General features: G+C 39.4%; 1 protein-coding gene across 4 annotated transcripts in view; it reads left to right on the top strand.

Moving 5' to 3' along the window:
- Positions 1–661: 661 nt before the first annotated feature.
- robo1 (roundabout, axon guidance receptor, homolog 1 (Drosophila)) overlaps positions 662–13,982 on the top strand; it is a 232,819-nt gene continuing 219,498 nt past the window's right edge. For 3 of the 4 annotated variants that reach the window (XM_005937506.3, XM_005937508.3, XM_005937507.3), the window contains exon 1: positions 662–1,089. The gene's annotated coding sequence lies outside the window, so the exon portion shown is untranslated. The remainder of the gene's footprint in view (positions 1,090–13,982) is intronic. The other variant, XM_042226918.1, reaches the window with a different exon arrangement.

Raw genomic sequence — 13,982 nt, forward strand, 5'->3', positions numbered from 1 at the left:
TGAGATGAGTGACGCACCTGCGAAGACTATAATTAATTGCCACACCCTCCTATTTATATTCTACTTTACCCAACGCCTTGGCGCATGTGACGTCGTGGGCGCATAAATTAAGGCTGCTGGCACTGTCCAGCTGCGCAAACATGGAACTTTACTACCTGGGGAAAGCAAACCGAACAGTCATCCCGAAGCCGCCACCACTGAATGATGTGTTTCAGGGACACAGTTTTGTGAGATAAATATGTTTGATTGGCAGCTCATTAAACTGAACCGTATCTGGGTTTTGAGCAGCTGATTGAACATACAAGTGATTTTTCAAGTGGGGTACTCGTCCTTCCAGAGCTGACTTTGCTGTTACCTGCACTTGTTACTGAGCTGAAAAAGTAGCTGTGAATTTTCAAACACTTTTTACCTGATGAATTCACTATCAAATCTCAGTTTTACCTCGACCAAAGCTTCAGTTTTCAAAACACAGCTAGGTTAAGTTGTTCCCAGTGTTTCATATAAAAAAGACAACTGTTCTCAAAATGATTCGATAAGGGGAAAAAAACATCAATAGCTTATTATTCAAAAATGTCTTGAATTTCGTTTGTTTTAGAAGATGTGGCCACGAGAACCTCGAGAACCATAAAGCAGGCATTTTTTAGGAGGCTGTTTGGTTGCAGTCTTCTGACAGACACGCAGGCAGATATCGGTGCCGTTAGTTTAGCGCAGCTTTAGGACCCAGAGAGGCTGACGCGGCTGCTCCCTGCAGAAGAAGCATGAACAGATTTGAATGCGCTGGCTCTCCACCGCTACCCTAACACCACTGTACATAACGGGCCGGAATTTCTCATTTTCACCCTGAAGGATAAGGTTTATCAAAGGACTCTGCATTGGTTCCAGTTTCCAATGGTTTGTTTCTAGGAAGCAGGATAACCCGCTTCCACTCAAGTCGCTCAGTTACTAGTTGTAGGCTGTCCATGTCCCTGGGTTTTGTTCACAGCTACGTGCACAGCAAATAAAAGTTTTACGGACCAGCCGGCATGGATCACCTCGGCTTTTAAGTGAAACACACACACGTGCAGCAGCCCGTCGCGTCATTTTGGAGAGGTAAGTTGAATTTCGCTGTTGTTAGTGAATAGTGCTCCGAAAAGTGCGATGACAAGCGCAGTTTGGTGAAAAATGGTGCTCTTTCTGTCGGTGCGGAGGCTTGCTGTGTACTATTGTCTGTGTGATTCATGGAGGCTAGACTGCAGTTCTTCTGACTAAACACATTGCACAGACACACTGGTTTGCTATGCGTAAAACTGGTGCCTTTTGGTAGATCTTTCTTTATAGCGCATAAAACACGGTGATCTACTTTTACAGCAAATTTGATGTATTCGGGTACATAAAATTGTGTCGTAAAAATCAGCATTTTATTTTAAAGCCGTTTCCACAGCTAGTGTCATGTTGTCTTGTGATTTGACAAGTGTGTCTGTTACTTGTCAAAGCACCCTGTTGACTGATGGGCTGTCATACTCCGCCGTCGGAGCTGTCCCTTTTCTGTGGTGCTGAAACTTTCCCAACTGGCCGCGTGGCTTGTCGCATCACAGGAGAGCAGTGACAGGAATCAAGCAATGTACTCGTGTATTTTTGTTATTTCCAGGGACTGACATTTAGGATTTGAAAGGTAAACGCAACTAAGCTCTTTACCGGTCTACCTGCAACATGGTTCGTACAGGGTGATGCGTGTAACTCCCACGGCACTGACTTACAGCACTGAAATCTCAACAGGGACTACGGTAAAAAGTGAGAGGGATGGAACAGGCATCATTTGAATGAACACAAAGGGAATTTTTAAAAAAAAACGGAATTTAATTAAAATTGTAAAACGATCTACTTTATGCTATATATTAAGATTTAAAGCATTAAGAGTTATGGTTATGCATTATATAGTCAGTTTTGAACAGTTTTTGGTCTATTTATGGACTTTGCTTGGCTGAAGGCTTGAAGCTATGTGAACTCAGATTCACTGTGAGGAGCTCCAGTCTGTGATTGCTGTTATCACTAATCTGAAGCTCTTCACATCTGAGATTTACAATATGGCTGTGAGGATTTCTGTAGACAGGTGGAGTGCCGTTGATGCTGCTGCCATGGCATTGCTTCATACAGCATTTTCTATCTCAGCTCAAGCTCCAGAGCAGACTGCCCTTTGTAATACTGTGTGAGTCTTAATAGTCTTGGCAGCATTTGGCACAGTGGCACTTTACAGACTGATTCACTTTCTCAGAGAGCTGACCAGCGTTTTCTTTTCTATTTCTTTTTCTTTATCTTTTTCCTATTTTTGGTTTTAGTGATGGTGGTGATGAATTGGGTTGGCTGGATTTTAAAACCAATGAATGGCTTTTTTGTTATAATATAAGTCCCTCCTTGAGCATTTTTGAAGGCAAGTAAGAATTTCTGGAACTTCTCTTAAGACTTTTTTTTTTATGTAAAAACACACATTATTATTGGAAATAATAAGATTACATATTTCTCATGCAAATTCGACTCTCCTGTTGTAATAATTTTATCAGTCTTTTTATAATACCTATTCCTGCTGTGTTACTGACATTTAATTATGTTATCAATTATTCTTTTGTGTGCATTTAGCATTTGTTACATTACAAAGACAATTCATTTTTCTCAAATCCCATTTTTGCTGTAATCTTATCTCTCCCTCTTCACTGCACTTCCAGTTCACATGTCGGTATATTACCATTTTCTTTGTCGTGACAAAGAAAATGATATTACATGCATATTAAACATGCTGAATATTCCATATCACACTGCATCAAATTGATAATAATTAGGTTCAAAAATTGATATCAGGGACAAAACAAAGAATGAGATATTAGGGACTTATTCAGAGAGAATAATAGCAGAATTTAAAATCATTTTATTTGCAGCTTACTCTTGCTTTTGTTTGTTGAATGGGTGACTTTGCCCACTGTGAACTGCTGGTCACACGTCTATGGTTGCTTCAGTAAATCTCTCTAATCCAGAGAGGCGGATCATATATGCCGTCATGGCAAATTTGGGGCTTATCAGCAGACTTGAAATTTTGTGCGTGGCAGTCAGAGCGGGACATGAAGAGATCTCATCTAACAGGATTAGGGATATTTGGAAATAAGACAGCAAAGCAGATAATGAATAAAACATTAATACATTGTGAGTAAAACCAACAACAGTAACTAATAAAATCAGTAAAGATTCTTTGAAAGGTTTTCCTGTCACAAATCTCCAGAATTGCATTACAATATTTTGATTGTGTTTACACACTTTCACTTTCACTGTTTATAAAAAGACCTGTTCTCACTTATTAGTATTCACTGGTTAAGAAGATTGAAAGATTTCCAAAGAGTACAAGAAACCATCATTCAAAATTGCAGGTATTTCATGTATTCGAAACATTTCTGCAATAGAAAATGACAAAAAAGAAAAAACCACAACGATAACCCATTTTTAGGTGAAAATGATAGAGGAAGTAACCATTACTCTTCTTCATCTACTTTCCACCCTGAAGATGTTTGAATACCCTGAGGCTTCTGACGATTGATTTCTATTTTATTGTTTTTATTTTTCATTTCTCTGTCATACCGGATGAAATTGCTGTCCTGCAAGGTTGCTTGATTGAAAAACTCCAGTTCAGTTTAGCTCATCCCCCTCAGAGCCCCGAGGCTGTGGCTCCATCAACGGGGAGATCCCGTTCCCTCTGACACCCGACCTCACATGCAAAAGGTCGAGGGCTGCTCGCTGTCGGCAGGTCTCATCATTCCCCCATGACACGGCCATTATGGTGCCCCCTGGATGGCATGTCAGTCACCTATGGTGGCAAGTCAATTAGTCACGTCTTAAGGGAGTTAGGGTATGTTTGCTTGTTGGATTTTGCACGTGGAGGACATGCTGGAAAGGGATTACAATTTTCCCATCACAATCAGTTAACTTACTGTATGCCACAAAACAATTAAGGACTCACATTTTTATCTTAATTCATCAAATGTTCCTCAAGTAATTGTTAAGAAAACATGTTATAAGACCAAAGTTAAGAATAAATGACTAACAAAAACAACAGAATGAGAAAAAGATGAAGGCTTTCTAGAAAAGTCAGAAATGGGATGCAGGAGATTGTGATCAAAGTTGTGGTTTAAGGTGTCTATGCTTGCCTCTCAAGGAGATTCAGTGTTGTGTGAATCAAACAGAGAATTTGCAGCACCACATGGAGATTTATGCTGTTAAGTACCTGGATGATTGCTTTTTTCCTAAGTCTGTCTTTACTCTGTATGTGTGTATTTTTAACAGAGGTTGCTTGTTTGCAGATGTCTCATGAATGACTCACTTTCTATTTTTTTCCACTTTTTCATCTTGGTCAAAATACATATATATATATATTCTCAAACCACATCAATATTTTCTTTGATGAGGGCTATTATAGTTTTTCAGCTTTAATATATTTGTCTTTGCCAGGCCAGTATTTGTATTTTTCTATGAACATACTGTCACAGAAGAGGAATTTGTTCTGTGCCCAAATCTGTAATGTCAAAGCAATGTACAGCTCCATAAAGTGTGAAATGGAAACGATTGAAAATGTGGCTGAGAGTGTATTCCATGATTTGTCTCAAGATAACTGTGCATTTGCTGCTCTAAAACTCTGAGTAAAATGGGCCACATAAAGTGTGATCTCGATCAGCAGTAGCTGGCTCTAAGACGCCCTGTTGCACACCTCAGTACAGAAAAAAGTTTAAAAAAAATGTGTAGCTGCTTGCCACTTACTATCAAACCAAATGTATTGGGGGTAAGCCTTTGCGATAGACTGCTGTCCTATCCCTGGGTTTGTGTTGTGCAGCTGCTGTAAGCTGCTTCATGCCCCTGCATCAGGTGATAAGCTCCTGGCCCGTCAGCCTCCTCAGCATGCACAAGTTTCCCTACATAGTAAAGCTAACAGAGAAATGTAAATGCTGAGAAAAGCTTTCTGTGAATGCAAAAAAAAAAAAACCTCACTATTCACTGTCAGCCTCAAGATCCCTAACAAGACATCTGATTTTTAGACAAAAAGGTTAAAGTAAAAACAAAATAAGTTTATTAATAAAATCCATAATATACTGTGGGTAGAAAGAGAGACAAAAAATGCTCTTTTTTTGTAGTGTTCAGTGGTGGTTTATGTTGTTAAATGTCATGTGGTTTCTGGTGTTGCTTATATTCAAAAAAGTTTAATTGTTAAAATGTTGACAAGTGCTTTGTTAGTTCTTCTTCAGTTTAGAAGTGTTGAACAGAAAAGTTGTTGTTCTCTGTTGTTTAACATCAAAAGTGAATGAAGTTGTGCATTTTTGCCTTCACAGGCCACATAAGAGCTTTTTTTCTTCTGTCCAAAAGTTAAAAAAGTACAATAATCAAATTTAAAGATTAAAGTTCGTATTAAGGTAGTACCATTTAAAATGGGATAATATTACCAGTTTTTTTAGATTGCTGTTGTCATGACAGCACCCGCTGTTAATACTTCTAACTAGATTGGCAGATCTCTGCAGTCTGTCAGTGTAATGGTTTACATCTTGGAGTCTACACGGATCTGAGGTCAACACAAACCTACTCCTCGCTGTGGGTTTTGACAGCAACTTTCTCATTTTCCATCCTCTTGACTATACCCTTCCAACAGAAACAGGATGCTTCTCCTTTTTATAATCTGGGACCAACTTAAGGGCGCTGGAGTTGCTGATACAGCAGGAGGGAATTAATGCTAATGTTAGAAAGCTAACTTATCCAGTTCTCAATCCTTTCTTCATAGTGAGGGTTAGCTATCGAGAAGTCTACCATGCTGGCTGCTATTTCTGAGAGGAACACGTTCCTAGAATAGCACAAGTCCCCCATATGCTGAAAGTTGGAAATGTCAAATAAGCAGCTATGTGTTGTTGCAACGCTTGAAAACTCACTCTATTACTGCTTAAAGACCATACAGAGGATGTACAGTCAGATACATAGCGCTATGACATTTACTAACAATACTAGTGCACAAATGTCAGTCAACTGCTGACATTATCCTTCTCAGGAAAATGTACACAATAGTTCTAGTGTCATCTCAGTTTATGTTTTCCTGTGAAGAATTCAAATGAAATGTGAAAAAATAGTTTTAAGTCTTATTCTTCTCCTTCTTTCATTTCCCAAGGCCTATCATCTGCCTCTGAAAAAAAATTTTTTTTTAAGTGTTACCTTTGAATTACTGCACTTACATATTCAGCTTTTACCCAAGGGTTAGGAATAAGAATTCAGTTTTCTTCCCTGCCATATCTTATATCTTGATTTTTCTCCTCTAGCTCATTGGAGTATGCCTACTTTGCGATAAAACTCAATATTAGTGTCTGGACATCTCCTACATCACTGGCAACCACACTTGCCAGTATCTGGCAGGATATCTGTGGTTTATTATTTTGTGTTTTTCTTGCTATAATGTGCTGCATTATTTAACAGGTTTTAAAGTCATAAAACAGCTTGGGTCCCAGCGGGAGGCACTGAGCTGTACTTGGGGTGTTTTTTCATTTCTGGGGATTTTTAAAGCGTCTTTTGATTTTGGGGGACTGTCCTGTGCCTGGACACAGTTTGAAATGTGGGGTGGAGGCAGAAAAGGGCTGCTGAATATCACATTTTTTTTCTTATCCTCCCCCTTTTTTTTTCCTTTTCTGCCTTAGCTCTACCTTCTTCCTTTCATGTGCCTCTGATATCATGGTCAGCTGCAGTAACTGCTCCACTACTTCTTGGGATGAGAATGCCTCAGTCCCTCAATCTCCATATTACCCAAAGCACGCTTAATGAATAAAGTGCCTTTTACTGTGCGACACTGGACTGAGTGGAGAGCACAAAAACCAAGGCAAGGTCACTTCTGCAGTGTGTTCTTGTTAACTCAAATTCTGAATGCCAGCTGTTATTTGCATGCATTTGTTTGTCTCACGCAGTTTCTTTAAACATAGTGGCCAAGTTCTGCATACTCAGCAGTGGCTCATTGTTTGATGTCAATACCCAATTCCAAATGGGATGAGAAAGAGTACACAGTTGCCTGGTGTGTATTGTCTGTCAGTCTCTCAGTTGTCTGTGCTGCTCTAAATTTGCAACAAAGTTAAATGTACCCTGTGTATGTGTGCACATTCATTTGCATTATTTGTGTGTAATAACATCCACTCCCAAATATGAATCTGAATAATCAGTTAGCAGTGCAAATGTGCACAGCTTTCTTGTTTTTAATGTGTGCATGTGCCGGCTGAGGTGTATGCAGCCACTGGGATTAGTGGTAACCCATAACGTAGGCCAGGTCATCAGTAAGGAGCACATCATCTTGTCTCAGCTCCCCACAGAGACAAAGGCAGTAGATACCCCCTTTGTAGCAGCTGGGAACAAAGCACTAAATGTGCAGACTTGCATTAATGCAGGTAGATTAAAAAAAGATATATGGATTAATCAGCGCAATAGATATATTGAAATGTTCTCTCTCGTAGCCGACTCCGATCAATGGCCATTATGCTACTTGGATACATGTGTAAGGAGTCCCTTTCTCCCTGTCTGTGTACACATTTTGCAATAGTTTCTTTGCTTAATGATGGGTTGGTGTGGCCCTGTGGACATCGTTTGTCCCCTTTAATTACCTGGAGGTAGAGATTGTTATTCATGGTAAGGGACGGGGGAATAGTTGTCTGTACGCCCCCCCTCCCCGAGGCCTGCTGCTCTGAGCATTGATGTGGGAGGATGTGCAGAAAACAGATGCTACCCCATGATTTCTGAGTGTTTGTACTAATGATGAGCATCACTAGTCTATCTTTCAACCCTTTAATGGAGGTTCAGCTTGATTTAAAGTCAGATTTTATGGATGGAGCAGTAGTTTCTAGTCTTTCTCATAACCAAGGGCTGTGCTGCAGCTTTTAGACAGCGATACTGTATTTTTTTTACTTTGCCTTGTCCTTTAGAGGTTGATGTAAAGACAGTTTTATGTCAGATCTGGTACTGCTTGTTTTTGAGGCAAACCAGCAAATTTGTGACATTCACTGCGAGCCGTGTCTACCTCGATCTTCTTTCAGCCAGACAGCCATTGATCACTGTTCATTTTAGTGCAATGTGAAAATTAACTTGCAGAGACTCAAAATTATTCTGCGATAGGTAATCAATTACATTTTTCAGCTATATGCCATCTCTTATTGTTAGGCTCAATTGCACTTTGAGAACTCGGTTTGTTGTTGCATGCAAGGATGGAAAGACATTTTGGACTTTAGAGTTGGCTAATACTGCACTGACAGACTCTGATGCCCTTAAAGCAACCCCAGGAAACAAATAATGAGAAAACATCAAATTTTGTAGCGTTCCAGCAAATTTGATGATTTCTTGGATTTGGATAGCTGATGTCACTCAGGTTTCCGACACAATTAGGTAATCTGGACTGAAAATGAGGGTAACAACTACATCGTCTATTATATACCGCTACAAAGCACAGTTTATACCTTTTACCTCTATTTACTTCATTATCTGAATATTATCAACAAGGCTCATTTGGGCACTCCAGTTTTGGATATGAATACTGTTCATTTGAATATTCATATTAATGGCAAGGCTGGTAGATATTTCTTCCTCCTTGTCTTGTGTGCGAGTCTCTATCCCGCTTGTATTTAAGTGTTGGGCTAGATATGTCCCAAAGGCTGGCTCTAATTCCCTGTGGTGTCCATCAGACCCCTGTCCCTCGAAGCTCTGACAGAAGGAGCTATTATTTTCTCATCGCCCTGGTGGCCTATGTCCCCTGGGAGACGCGTCACCACGTGACTGACAGCTCCGTAAACACAGCCCTGGGGTGACTGAGTGAGAGCTCACTGCAGCGACACCAGCGTCCCGCCTCTCTCCCTCTTCCTCTTCCTCTCTCTCTTTCTCCAGACTTCTCATCTCTGTGTGTCTATCTGTCATGACCTGGTCCACCCTCGGCCTCCCTACTCCACCTCTTCCCATTACCCTCACCTGACGCTCAGGGTCAGAAGCCACCTGTGTTGAGGCGAGTTTATTGCTAACCTTGCTGCACCCTTTCCACCAGCTGACCATGAAACAACCCCCACCCCAAACAGCCTTATACCTTTGTCATCTATGATATTCAACACATTTTCAATATTTTTAGGTGCACTCTATTAGTTCCTTTAATGCAGTATCATAACAACATGGCACAGATTGCATGGGCTGGTGCAGCTCCACTGTGTATGTGTCAGTAGGTCTAACTCCGATGTAACTAAGACAGATGACTATGTCAAGGTTGTTTCCCCACAGGGCTGGGAGAGTAGTTCTCCTCCCAAGCTGCTCCGCTCCCTCCACTTTTCAGGTTTCACTGGGGCCTCACAGCTTATTGTAATGACCTGATGTAGATTCAGAATCAGCAGCCCGGGACATCCATCTACATCAGGGTGCAGGAGACAGGAATACCCTCCAAGTCTGTCTGCGAGCTTGGGTGTGTGTGTGTGTGTGTTTATGTATGTTCCTTCATGTCTATTCAAATAAGAACAGCGTTTTTGTTCCTGAACTAGGTCTAGGAGATATGGGCATAAAATTCCTACTGGAGTTTTTACACTGAATGGTGCTAGATGGTATTTTCAACAGAGTGGGCTAGCTGTTCATTTGCAAGTCAAAGCATTATGTGAGATGTCAGAAGCACATCTATTACAACCAAAAACTGTGATTTAGAAAAAAAATGTGATGACATACTTAAAAGCAGTCAGGAGCCAATGCATATTTTTGAGAAACTTAATAAGATCATTTTTCATATTCTGTTATAATATTTTAAATGTAACTGTTTCACTGGGTATACTGATTTTACTCAGTTGGGGTTTTTACCCAGCAGTTAAACATTCTTTTCCAACAGAGGACTCAAAGCTGTTAAGTCGCTTTCTTCAAAACCACCAGAATCCATTGACAAGAATAGTAATTTCACCTAGAAGAACAATGGAGTTGCTCATCTACAGATGTCTCAATCCATTAGTTTGAGGTATTGTGAGCCTTTTGGAAGGGTTCATTTTGATCCACCTAATGTGTTCTAGCACCAGAGTTGCACAGCGCAAGATAAGCATACTTTCACTTTGACTGGCGTGAAAATGCGCTATTTTTTTTATTAAGTTATTCAGTCTCTTGCTCTTCTCAGTTACCACTTACACCACCTGAATGCAACAATGGCCTCTTGTTTTGGTCGTAAAACTTTTAAGTTCTTCTTTTAATATTTGTGGGAGATATTTATGGTATTGTGAACATATAATGTTTAGCTACTGAGTATGCCCGAATGCCTCAATCCAAGAGTAATGCAGTTGGGTATTTTAGAAGACACTTTCTATGCGCTAGGCTTTTGTGCTGCATTACCTTTTACTGCTAAAACTGAATGTCAAATATCTGCCAATTTTAAGAAAAAGACTATAGTTCAGTAGAGTACTATTTTATTATTGATCATGAATTTTGAATCAGCTGCTGCAGCTGGATGCAACTTCTATTCTATTTAACGTTATCTATTAAACATTAAATAATAATTAGTTTTTGGCATCTCCCATTGCATAAGGGGATTATAGGTTATGAATGTTTTTACCCTGAAAGTTTATAAACATTTTCTAGCTATGATTTAAGTGATGATTTATCCTTTTAAGAAGTTTAGCATTCACACGTGACTTCTGACTTCTTATCACGTGACTTCTTATCACTTTATCTTTAACAGACTTAAATTTTTTAATTCTGAAACTTGGTCAATGTCACATTTAGCATGGCTATCACTTTTACACCGCTCCCTGGAAGTTCTGTTCCAACCTGTGTGCGCTATGATTTTACAACAAACCTATAACTTGTGCAAAGGGCAAACAGTTATTTCTTTATTATATCCAAATTTCAAGTGAAGGATCATCTCTGGTGAAGAATGGCATGTCTCCGGCATTGACTGAGCATTTTTCTGTAGTTTTGTATTTGAAGAGTCCACAGTTTTCTAGCCTAAAGGCAACACGTCAGGTGAAGAGCAAAACCAGAAGCATGCTCAATTTATTTTATTTTTTTTAAAGATTCATCAGGTTGTACACTGTGAATTCGTCCCCGAAGGTAAGACTGGCAGAGCTGACTTGTACAATAACATACTGTGGTGCCTGAGGGAGAACATTCAGAGGAAACGATCAGAACAGCAGTGCGTCCCATCTCATGCCAGCTCAGAATGCACTGAAAACGCATTTTTTGCTCTTGAATTTTTTGCTCAAACAAACACAATCTTTCCTGAGCACCTGGACCACTCGCCAGATTTGGCAGCCCCACAGCCTCGCCCACTTCCTGAAAATCAAAATCAAGTTGAAAGATTGCTGTTTTGGTACACTGGAGAGGATCCAATGCCCATTGCAGAAGGACAAGTTCAAGGGGACAAAAATAAAAAACTCAGCGAAAACAGTTACCAAGCGCATGAGACAACTGATCGCCAACAGCAAAATCTAAATCAGGTAAGGTTTTATATTTTTATGGTTCTGTCCTCAGAACATTTTGATCACATCTTTTATATAACTCTCCTCATCCAAAATTTAAGGACATTGTTCAGTCAAGATTCCCCAAACTATATTTCACATTCATATGCCAGGCTTCTATAAAGCATATTATAAACGTTCTTTTAATAAATAGTCATAATTGTAAGGTGGGTTAGAGCAGGCAGTATTTCACCAAAGTGTAAATAATTTATTACCTTCTTTTTTCAGATTAAGTCTGGGAGATGATAGTGTAGTGTTTAAAAGTCATGTTTGATGCTTTAACTACCTGCACTGTTTCCACTACACTGGAACATTTACAATGATGTAAGTCCATTGTTCCTATAGGAAATAAATATATAAGTTAATAGAGAGTCAAGCCATAAAATAAAGAGACACTCAACCCCTGCCCTTTCTCTGCAAGTCTTTTTTTTCAGCTCCACATCTGAAAACCGTCTCGCACCTATTGGCCAATTGCCCTCCTTGCCTGCAGTTACATAAATACGTTCTAAATGAGTAATTTTATAAGTAAGCCTGTTTTGGCAGATAAACATGTTTGTTTTTAGCATTTAATGCCGGAAATAATTAGCCTGATTCTGTCTGAAGATAACAAAAGAAATACACATGCTACACTAAACAGAACTTATGTCCAATATATTAGATACAACTGACATGAAGGCAATTGTAACTTGTAACAAACCTTGACACAGATGTCTACTTCAGGCTACAGTTAACACAGGCTCACCAAAATTGGGCAACAGAAGATTGAAAAAGGCTGCCTGATCTGATGCATCTCAATTTCAGGTGCCACATCCCACTGGTAGGGTCAGACTTTGGTGTAAGCAGCATGAAAGAATGGATTCACGCTGCCTTGTATCAGTGTTTCTTCCTCAGCTTGTAATGAGTGGGGGATATTTTCTTGGCAGACTTTGGGCCCCTGAGTACCAAATGAGCATCATTTAAACACCACAACCTACCTGAGTATTGTTGCTGAATATTGTCCATCCCTTTATGACAGCACTGTACCCATCAACTCGTGGCTGCTTCCAGCGAAATAATGTGCCATGTCACAAAAGGTGGTCCAAACCAATACTTACAAGGTGAGGTGTAACTAATACATTTCCCCAGTGTCTAAGATTAGCAGCTGGCAACCAATTTAAATTTAATGTGTGGGACTTGGTTTTAGAAAAATGACCTGCTGATAGAAAGGGGTGAAAACTTGTTCATTTGTTGATGACATTGTGGAGTTAAGTGGAAATTATTTTTTTTGTATTGTTACGTATTTTTTAATTCATCAGGAAGCATTCACTTTCTGCAGGAGACAATTTTAAAGAGTCTCATATTTCTCACTTTTCATTCAGTTTAATTCATCTTTAAAAAAAAAAAGTGCCAAATCATGAGTCATCTTCTGGCACTTTATAGAATAACATTAACACAATAATTCACCCTTGTGCAGGGACTTGAAGACAGTGTACCTCAATTCTTTTGATGTCTCTGTCCTTGTATGCACTCAAATGATAAAATACACTGGAGATGTAGGTGTGTGCCAACATGTGTTTCTGTAGGTGTCTGATTTAGTAGAGCAGGTGATACCTAAACTTGAGAGGACGAGGCTAATACTAACAAGGGCAACATTTAAAGAGCTTGTGTTTTTAGCACTTTCAGATTTAATACCCTGCCCTATCAACAAATTAACACTGGCACTTTTCTTTCAAATTTAAAGTACCATCCGTAACAAAGCAGGCCTGCTAACATTACAATACTGTTATAAGAGACTTTATGTTAATGCAGCTTTGCAGAGCATGTAAGTGCAAAGTGAACTCTGCGTAGTGGGAAAGTCAATGAATATTCAGCTCAGTCTTCTTTCTATTTGACTGCCACTGTAAAGATAAATGAAGAGGCATGAATCTGATTTTGTCAGTTATTTTCATAACCTGACTCTAAGGTAGGACTCTGTAATTGCCAGTTTGATTTACCTGGTAGTGTCACTTTGTGGAGAAAAAGACAAAAAGTTTGAAACAGAAAAATCATATTTTGACAAAAGAAGAGTCTGTTAAGCATTTCTCTGAGCACATTGCATTTACCAGATGCTTGTGGAAAAACCTCAAAAACAAGAGAAACAAAGTTTTTGTCCACTTTGACCCTCTGTTTTAATTGGCTAAGGGAAAAGGAGGCTGGGATCACTGCCTGTCAGTGTGTGAATACTCTAATTAACTAGAACCTTGGAGCATTGTAATCTCTGGATTTTGGAGTATCATAATGCATTAACTTTAATTAAGCTTGTGAGCTACGTGAGCTAATTAGATGAATGTGCTTATTTGTAATCTGGATAATATGAATACATTTTACACAAACTGAAATCAGTCAGTCTTGCTAATTACAGTGTGTGTGTGATAGCTCTAATTGGGTACTGTGTGCCTGCCTGTCAACGATACACTCTCTGTTGTTACTATCTGTGCACCCGGCTTAGGCTAATGTGTTGAAATCCTCATGGAGAGATGATGT

The sequence above is a fragment of the Haplochromis burtoni genome, unplaced genomic scaffold (genome assembly GCF_018398535.1).
Source record: "Haplochromis burtoni strain Fernald_Lab_line unplaced genomic scaffold, NCSU_Asbu1 Contig_234, whole genome shotgun sequence".
Classification (NCBI taxonomy): domain Eukaryota; kingdom Metazoa; phylum Chordata; class Actinopteri; order Cichliformes; family Cichlidae; genus Haplochromis; species Haplochromis burtoni.